The following is a 10,024-nucleotide window of genomic DNA, read 5'->3' as shown; positions in this document are numbered from 1 at the left end:
TTACATTTGAAACAAAACGAAACGGAACATTGATAAACGAAAAATATAGGAAAACGATGGAATGATATTTTACACATTTTCTATCATTTCCGAATTTACAAATCAATTCAAACATAAATCTATAAGTACTAAAAATAATTTGTTGGGGTTAAATATTAACATAAAGTGTTACTAAATGATGAGTTACAAAATGCCTATTAATATGATATAACACACCATATAAAAATCATATATTTTGATAAAGGCACTATCTACATTTTGTGTTCTCGATGATGACATGACGGTTAGTACTTTGAGAGGAGAATATATTTACTTTATTGACACACTTCTCAATTAATTTGTAAGTCTTGCGATTTCCACTGTTTTTAATGATTGCATAGTTCTTAATTTATGATGTTTGAATGATAATTGTTTGACTGCATTCGATTCAATATGTTTTTGTCTTATGCAATTTAGGTATATTACAAATATCACTAATTAGTACAAATCAAACAATAAGCGTGATAGACATGCTCATTTTGGTTTGGGGCAGACTTTTTTTCCGTCATACAAGCTACCTTTAGATTCCTCATGTTGTTCTTTAGCCTGATAGAGTATAACACTTTCTCAAATAAAGTGAAAAGTTAAATGAAATAACTTTGGTATGAACTTTCGTACATTGTACATAGACTAAATTGTCAGTGCTAATAACTATGTCATCTGTAACACAAGTCCCTGATTCTGTTTAATGTTAAAGCAACGTTTACAAATAAACAGATGATACTTTCAATACTATTATGTACATAGTCACAGCAGTCCTTCAGATTATATTTATGTATATCAATATGTTTCAGTAGTTTACTATTTCAGAGTTTGTGTAAATTTCAGAAAGAGCGACACGTATGTCTGGAATTATCTTCGTCATATACGATAGTGAAACGATATAGATAAAACATCTAAAGAGAACGACATCTATCGTCTTCATCTGCCCCTTTACATTGTAGTTTAGTTACCTCTCTTTACATCGTAGTTTAGTTACCATCCTTTACATCGTAGTTTAGTTACCTCTCTTTACATCGTAGTTTAGTTACCTCTCTTTACATCGTAGTTTAGTTACCTCACTTTACATAGTAGTTTAGTTACCTCTCTTTACACTCTTTACATCGTAATTTAGTTACCTCTCTTAACATCGTAGTTTAGTTACCTCTCTTTAAATCGTAGTTTATTTACCTCTCTTTACACCCCTCTTTAGTTACCTTCATTTGCTCGTGGTTTAGTTACCTCTCTTTACATCGTAGTTTATTTACCTCTCTTTACATCCTTCTTTAGTTACCTTCATTTACATCGTGGTTTAGTTACCTCTCTTTACCTCGTAGTTTAGTTACCTCTCTTTACATCGTAGTTTAGATACCGCCCTTTTACATCATAGTTAAGATACCGTCTTTTACATCGTAGTTTAGTTACCTCTCTTAACATCGTAGTTTAGTTACCTCTCTTTACATCGTAGTTTAGTTTCCTCTCTTTACATCGTAGTTTAGTTACCTCCCTTTACATCGGAGTTTTGTTACCTCTCTTTACATTGTAGTTTAGTTACTTTTCTTTAAATCGTAGGTAGTTTAGTTTACATCGTAGTTTAGTTACCTTCCTTTACATCGTAGTTTAGTTACCTCTCTTTATATTGCAGTTTAGTTACCTCTCTTTACATCGTAGTTTAATTACCTCGTTTTACATCGTAGTTTAGTTACCTCTCTACACATCATAGTTTAGTTACCTCTCTTTACATCGTAGTTTAGTAACCTTCCTTTACATCGTAGCTTAGTTACCTCCCTTTACATCGTAGTTTAGTTACCTCTTTTTACATCGTAGTTTAGTTACCTCTCTTTACATCTTAGTTGAGTTACCCCTCTTCTCATTGAGCAACAATCTTTTTATCGGAAATATGAAAATAATCTAAAAGAAGAGTTGGTATCCAACTGCTTCGTTTAAGATTCCCCCACCCTCCAGTTTTTGGTTGGGTCCGTGTTGCTCAGTCTTTAGTTTTCTATGTTGAATTTTGTGTACTGTTGTATTCGTTAGTTAGTATTTTTCTTGTTTAGCCATGTTAACGTTTATTTTTGACGTTTGAGTTGGAATTTTCTTTTGGTATCTTTCGCCTCTCTTTTAAGATGAATCGTGCGTTTTATAACAAACTATGTCACAGATGATAGAACATCTTACATGTAATTTCATATATTTGTTTTTATGTATATGTGCCTGTTTTAATTATATCTTTAACATTAATTTTAAAAACATTTAAAAATGTAAATGTACATAGTATATTTTTTGCTATAATGTATCCAATCGTAATCACAGAATATTCAATAACTCAAAATTTATCAATTATTGGAAATATGTACATATCCTTTCAATAAACCTATAATTATGATGAAAAACCATATTCTATATTAAAAACTGTGTTCTGTTCTTAAGACATAATTTAAGATGACATCATGACTGTCCCTCGACAAGTCTGGGCATGTCAATCGAATCTCTCTTATGACTCTCTTACCAAGGGTGTCCTAATCGCTATCCAAAGCGTTGTCGTAGAATAAAATAACCATATAAAAGTGAAAAGGATTTATCTAGATAAAAATACATTACAATTAATTATAACCAATCAATATAATTTTTAAAAAAGCTATATAATCAATTATTAGTAGTTATTATTAAAATGATAACAAACAGCATTATACAAAGATTTAGCATTTAAACTTTCATGAAACAATACAACAAAACAAAAGTATAACTACGTTATTTACAAGATTTGAATAAATTAAGTGTAAATATTCACAACTGGGTGAATCATCGGTAAGAATAATAGATATTTTTGCGTTAGTTTAAAAGAAAGTGTCATTGTTTCATACATTACAGAGTTTAAAGGCAAACTCGTGCATGATGCATTAATAAATATTTCAAGTCGTTAAATTTGGAGTAGAAATATCTATCTGTGTTTATGTTTGATTTTTTTCTGCTTTGCATCGACCTGATGAATTAAGCCTTTTTCAACTGATTTGTATAGTTTGTTCTTATGTTGTGCTGTTACATCACTGTCCCAAGTGAGGGGGAGGGTTGAGCGCTCACAAACATATTAAACCTCGCCACATTCTTTATGCGCCTGTCCCAAGTCAGGAGCCTGTAGTTCAGTGGTTGTCGTTGGTTGATGTCTGTTATATTTGTTTTTCGTTAATTGTTTTGTTATAAAGTTAGTTTTCTCTATTGAATTGTTTCATACTTTTCATGTCGGGGCCTTTTATAGCTGACTATACGGTATGGGGTTTTCTCATTGTTGAAGGCCGTACGGTTGCCTATAATTGCTTACATCCACTTTATTTGAACTTTGGTGGATAGTTGTCTCATTTGCAAAATCATACCTCATCTCCTTATTTTGATACTAGTTTATTACTAACAACAAAATATACATTGTCTAGTGATAATGGGCAAAAGAAGGAACCAAACTTTATAGATGCTGAAAAACAGAATCTCATGGATGAACCCGAAAAGTATTAATCTTTACTATTCAATGTAAACAATTCAATGGTAAAACCAAAATACTATGCAGAAGGCTTATGGTACAAATTAAGCCTTATTTAATTAACCCTTATTTTTAGACCATCCTTATACACCTAAATCGCACGCTGTCCTAAATATAGGAAACTCAAAAGAACATATCCGAAATTTCCACATGTTAAAATCCAGTTAGAACAAAGATATCTCTTTATATGGTCACAGGACATGACCTAGTCCTTAAACTGATTTGATAAACAGGCCTCTGTACGTATTGTTAGTATTTTACAAGTGAAATTTGTTCAAGAATTAACGTTCCTTTTACAATGAAAGTTTAAAATCCGTAGCTTAATGCACATGTACGTTTTGATATATCATATTACAGGTGCGCGGTGTACTGTTTGCAGATGCGCAGTAGAGTGTTCATTTTTGGAAGCGTACATGTTTACAAAGAGTTTACTAGTTCGTTTTAGACCTTGTTAAAATTCACTAAGTTTTTTTTTTTAAAATGTTCTTCAGAATATTGGGACATAAACCGTCAGAATCCCTCTCATTCCTCAGCAACAAAAACAGCAAAATGAAACAAAAAAGCACACAACTAGCACACTAATTAGAGTAACTCTGTGTGTGTGTGTGTGTGTGTGTGTGTTAGTGTGTGTGTGTGTGTGTGTGTGTGTGTGTGTGTGTGTGTGTGTGGGTTGGTGTGTGTGTGTGTGGGTGGGTGGGTGGGTGGGGGTGTGTGTGGGTGTGGGTGGATGGGTGGGTATGTGTGTGTGTGTGTACGTTAAATGCTATACAGATAATAGATAATGTATTGTGTGTTCTATATTTGAGGGTCTGGATGGGGTTTAAACAATAGAGAATAATAAGCCAATACAACAGGAAATTGGGCTATAAAATAAAGAATAAAGATAAAAAAGGTAAAAACAAATAATAAAAAAAAGAACTGAGAATAATGGAGTGCTTAAGTTAAAAAGAATAGAGAATATTGGGCAACATCTATAAAGAATAGACAAATATAACAACAATTAAAGAATGCAAAATTAGGTGACCGCCATCCAGACCCTCATATTTGCACGAACTAACTTGAAAAGAAGCTGAAACATAAACTTTAAGAAAATTAAAAAATGATGGAATATCGCGTGCCATTAATCTTAGAGAGTGGTATTGTAGCAAAACAATGATATTGAAAAAACGTCAACTATCAATTTTAAAGGAACGACACCTAAAAAAGAAAAATGACCAAACTGGCCAACTATTTTATATGAGGACTCTCAATACCTGAAATCTATTTCGAAAACAAAGCGAAATTAATGTTAAGAAGATTTTGGATTTTAATCAAAATACTTCCGAAGTGACGTCATTTAAAAAAAAAACTCTCATATTGCACGAAAAATGCATAGGGAGACCGTCTGCAATGCATGAATTTAGGTACTTGAAAAAGGTAGAACCACAGATGTAAAAATTGGATTTAACGAAAAATGTACTCATGTATAAACCTGCTGTTAATTATATAACTATTTGAAAACATAAACCAATATAAAAAGACCTTATTACCAAAGAGTTGACTGGGGTATAGAAATATGCCATCTGAATCTGAATTTGTTTTCCAGTCGGCAATAAAACTACTGATAATGAAAGGCGTCCATTTGACTGTAGAAAATTTTGAGATACGCAATCACGTCCGGTCGGAAAGGTTTCGTTAAACCCGAAAAAACTTTCTCTACGATATAGAACCATTGCAACCACTCCTTGAGAGGTCAGTAGTTGTTACTACCCATATCTAAATATCCTCTTTCCAGTGGCTATCTTACAATCTACTGCCTTTCGCTCCAGTCGAACTAATTTGCAAATTCTTTTTCTCTCAAATACTTTTGAGATAGACATTTTCTAAATACACTATGTTATTGTGCACCCCATGTTTATGCCCAGGCGACAGGGACATTACGTGTTATCCTTGACCGTCTGTCTTTCCGTCCTTATGTCTTTCCTTCTTTCCGTCCTTCCATTCGTCCCATTTTCATTTCCTTATTGCTCGCTTACTTTTAAGAAAAGTGATAATGAAGAACATGTTTGATAAATGAATAAATACATGAATAATTATCTACAATTTCATATTGTCTGTGTGTAAATTTCTATTTTGCAGCAAAAGCAAAAGAAAAGTAAATACTAACTTCGAACAAATCAATGTAATTCTGAATTTTTCAAAGATTATTTACTTGAACTCTCCACAATGAAGTTTATGACAGTACAATAGTTACTCAGAAACCTAGTGTGCCAACTTTTGAAAGCGCCGAATAGAAATGTATTGTTCCACATGTTTTCAAATAGATTATCTAAGTAAGACCAGTATTATGAAACATAGGTTATTGGTGAGATCTCAATGAATTAAGTCAACACCGCAACAGGCCCATATTACTGTCCTAAATGCGAGAACTGAACCTCGTCAAAGAGCGATTTTTTTTTTGTTAAGGTGGTACCTAACACTACAGGGAGATAACTCTATAAAAATCAATTAAACGTTTTAATCACGTTGTATTGTTAAGGAAATATTAAGCTTCTCAGTGATCAAAATTAGTGTTTGTCAAACTGCTATATAACCAGTGAAATTTTTCTGATAAAGAGGTTGGTTCAAATTATTTGAAATTTTTATATTTTTGTCAAAGGGTCAAAGTAAACATTTTGTCAAAATTTTAGGAAAATTAAACGAGCCAAATTAATATTAGTCAAGGTGTTGGGTACCACCTTAAATATTGGCATTTAGTGAATTAAATGTTGAATAGATTCTGTTGAAAAGATTAATAACTTCTGCATACTATGCATGAAATTACGCAGATGAAACAGAATACTTGCTTGAACGTCACCAAGTATGAAACGGTCCGAAACACACGTCACCATGGACACGGTGTCATCTGAAATGACAGGTGTTCCCTTATCACCAGACATGACAAATACCTCGAATATGACACACTAATGACAATAGCAATTAATTATCTTCGCACGTTCTTCTACAAGACATTTTGGAATTATGTTAATGACTTTGAACAACACTGTCTCTTTTCTAAAATAAAACCAAAATTACAAAACCGTTATAAATTTAATAACTGATGCTCAATTTAGTAGCAATTTCACTGATAAATCCTACTTTACCAGAGGCGATGATGATCTGGATTGTAAATCAACAAATCTCGTCTCCAGATAAGAGTGTAACCTTTGCGGATTGTTATTTGTATGTGAAACGAAAGTAAGGCTTAATATATCAGAAATCAGCAATAACGCAAGCGACATTGTTTACCAGCATATTAATCAGCCTAATCATTCAATCCTTTCAATGAAAGTTCGTGTCATCGAAAAACTATACCACAAGACTAAAAATCCCTATATCTTGCAAACACCTCTCCGTAGACAAAAGGAAGACAAATGATTTCGAGAATTAGGAACATCGACACCATATGGTTGCAATAACAAAATTGATGGTACAAGTATTCTATCTAGTCCTTCCTGTAGCTCGGTGAATGTGAAACATTTTCAACTCTACTCCTCGACGTAGACGCAGTCATGGTAATCTTCATTATACATCACCTACCTTATCTTGTCTAAGGGAGGGATATATCCTACTTTTTATAAAATCACTCTGATGCAAACAAAAAATTCTCTGAAACTGACATTATCAAGATGCTTGATTTCTTGATTGACAACATATTTGTTACGTTTGGAGGACTGTGTCCCTCTTCTTGCCGACTTGTTCCTTTATTCATATGAGGGAACAGGAACTTCATAGGAAGAAAGAAAAGAAGTTGGCAGTATCTTTTATTTTACTTTCCCCAATATAGATGATTTTCTCTCACTAAATAATTTGGTGACTATGTTGAACGCATCTATCCCATCGAACTTGAAATAAGGATACAACAGATACAGTTAAGTCTGCCTCATATCTTAACTTACATCTAGAAATTGACAATGAGGGTCGGTTGAAAACAAAACTTTACGACAAAAGAGATGATTTCGGCTTCCCAATTGTGAACGTTCCATTTCTATGTAGCAACATTCCAGCAGCGCCTTCATACGGAGTATATATCTCCCAGTTGATACATCCTATCATGATTTCTTTGATAGAAGGTTCCTGCTGACAAGGAAGCTATTAAACCAAAAGTTCAAAGTGGTGGAGTTGAAATCATCCCTTCGTAAATTTTACGGACGCCATCACGAGTTGGTTGACCGTTATGGAATATCACAGATGATAGCGGATATGTTCCTAATGTCGTAACTACAATCCCGTCCCGTTTTCTCGAATGTGACCTACCGAATTAGACCTATTATCGGGTTTGTACTAACATGAGCAACACGAAGGGTGCCACATCTGGAGCAGGTCTTACCCTTTCGGAGCACCTGAGATCTTCCCAGTTTTTGGTGAGGTTCGTGTTGCTCAGTCTTTAGTTTTCTATGTTGTTATTTGTGTACTATTGTTTGTTGGTCATTTTCTTTATTAGCCATTGCGTTGTCAGTTTATTTTCGACTTATGAGTTTGAATGTCCCTTTGGTATCTTTCGCCTATCTTCTACTCTCAATGATGTCCATATTAATGACCTTCTGTCATTTATACAAAAGGATTTGGTTTCATCACATTCTCACAAGGCTTTATTCACAACCCCTTTCAAAACTTCATTCTCTGCACAATTTATTTTTGGAAACCGCTATTACAAATCCTTATTAAAACCAATACAAACTTACAGTTATATCTCGGATATTGCATGTCAGTTTTTTCAACCCAGTTCGCATTGGAAAAGATGAAAACAAGAAAAGATCCTTTGTAAAACTTTCCTTTGCCAACAAAGGTCTCGAATCCATCAACTTAGGCAATATCCTACATCATAAATCAGTTCACTCGGAAATACCTCTCTATTTTAAAGATCAGTCGGTACCTATCATTTATTATACCTATACCAAATAATTGCAACTAAAATTTTCAATTATAAACACATTTTGCAGGATCATAATATTGACTTGAAGTTTAAACCTTCTGATTGATCTTGTGCTAGTTCCCCATTCATATATATACCGACTAGCCACGTTATTACTGGTGTTCTAGACATTGCCAATAACACTTCCCTTCGAAATATGTTATCCAAAATCCCGAAATATCGTGAGCCAGGTAACGTGTTAAATGCGAGAAAGAAGAGACTCTTAGCTTTCTGAATGAATTTAGATTGTAAGGTGTTTGATGCAAATCAGACTTAAAAAACGGAATGGGTCTGTGGATACACATGAGAGGTTACGCTAGTTATAAAACCAGGTTTAATCCACCATTTTCTACATAAGAAAATGCCTGTACCAATTCAGGAATATGACAGTTGTTTTCCTTTCGTTTGATGTGTTTGAGCTTTTGATTTTGCCATTCGATAAGGAACTTTCCGTTTTGAATTTTCCTTGGAGTTCGGTATTTTTGTTATTTCATTTTATGCCACATCAATCAAGAACATAATGTTGCAAAGCACCTGTCCTACTTCCATGACACATATGCCGCTGTCCCCGCAGATAAAGCCCCACACAACATCGTTTTTGTGTGTAAATCACAGAACATACCCTTGATAAATGAATAAGTTTTGACAATTCACTTGGAAACTCAACATATACCCACACGGCACTACTTACCAAGGATAATCATAGGTCTGTTCTATGCTCCTTGAAAATTTCAACCAAAGATGAAGAACTTGATCTTCCTTTTCTGTATTGGATACCTAAATTACATAAATGTCATAACAAACAACGTTATATTTGCTGGGTCTCCCAAGTGCTTCACGAAACCTCTTTCTAAATTATTCTTACCAATTTAAACAGCAATCAAAGCCGGGCTTCAATTTATTGTGAAACTACCTATTCTAGAGGCGGCGTGAATCAGATGTTGATACTAAAACATTCAGTAGATCTGGTAGAGTACATACAATCTAAGACTCTTTCATCTTGCAATAGTATTAAAACACTGTACACAAGTATTTCCCATTCCAAACTAAAAGACAATTCAAAGAGCTTGATCTGCTTTATTTCATAAAATCAATGGCCAACTTAAATACATGAGTATCATGTTTTATGGAGGGATAAATTGTAATTTCGTTAAAAATCCCTCTGATTCAAACAAAAAATTATCTGAAACTGACATTATCAAAGTGCAAAGTTTAGTGACTATGTTTGAATACATCAGTCCTATCGAACTTAAAGTAAACATATTACAACCTTAGCTATCAGTTTTCATATCCTAGGGTGATCATATTGATGTGTAATTTATATAAACGTAACCATATGCTAACCAAACACACTTTTTTTTGTAAGAAACTATTAGTCGATGTATACGTTTTGTCTGTTCTAGCTTTGACATAACAGTCAAATACTTTGGTAAATTGTCATTCTGATCTCAAATAAAATATCCTGAACTCCGGATAAGCACACATGGTTATATCAGATTTGCATGTGTAAACTATCACCTCTTGCAAACAACTTAGCAGAC

The sequence above is a fragment of the Mytilus californianus genome, unplaced genomic scaffold, assembly GCF_021869535.1.
Source record: "Mytilus californianus isolate M0D057914Y unplaced genomic scaffold, xbMytCali1.0.p SCAF_9, whole genome shotgun sequence".
NCBI classification, from domain to species: domain Eukaryota; kingdom Metazoa; phylum Mollusca; class Bivalvia; order Mytilida; family Mytilidae; genus Mytilus; species Mytilus californianus.
The sequence above is the reverse complement of the archived record's forward strand: the minus strand, read 5'-3'. Positions refer to the sequence as shown.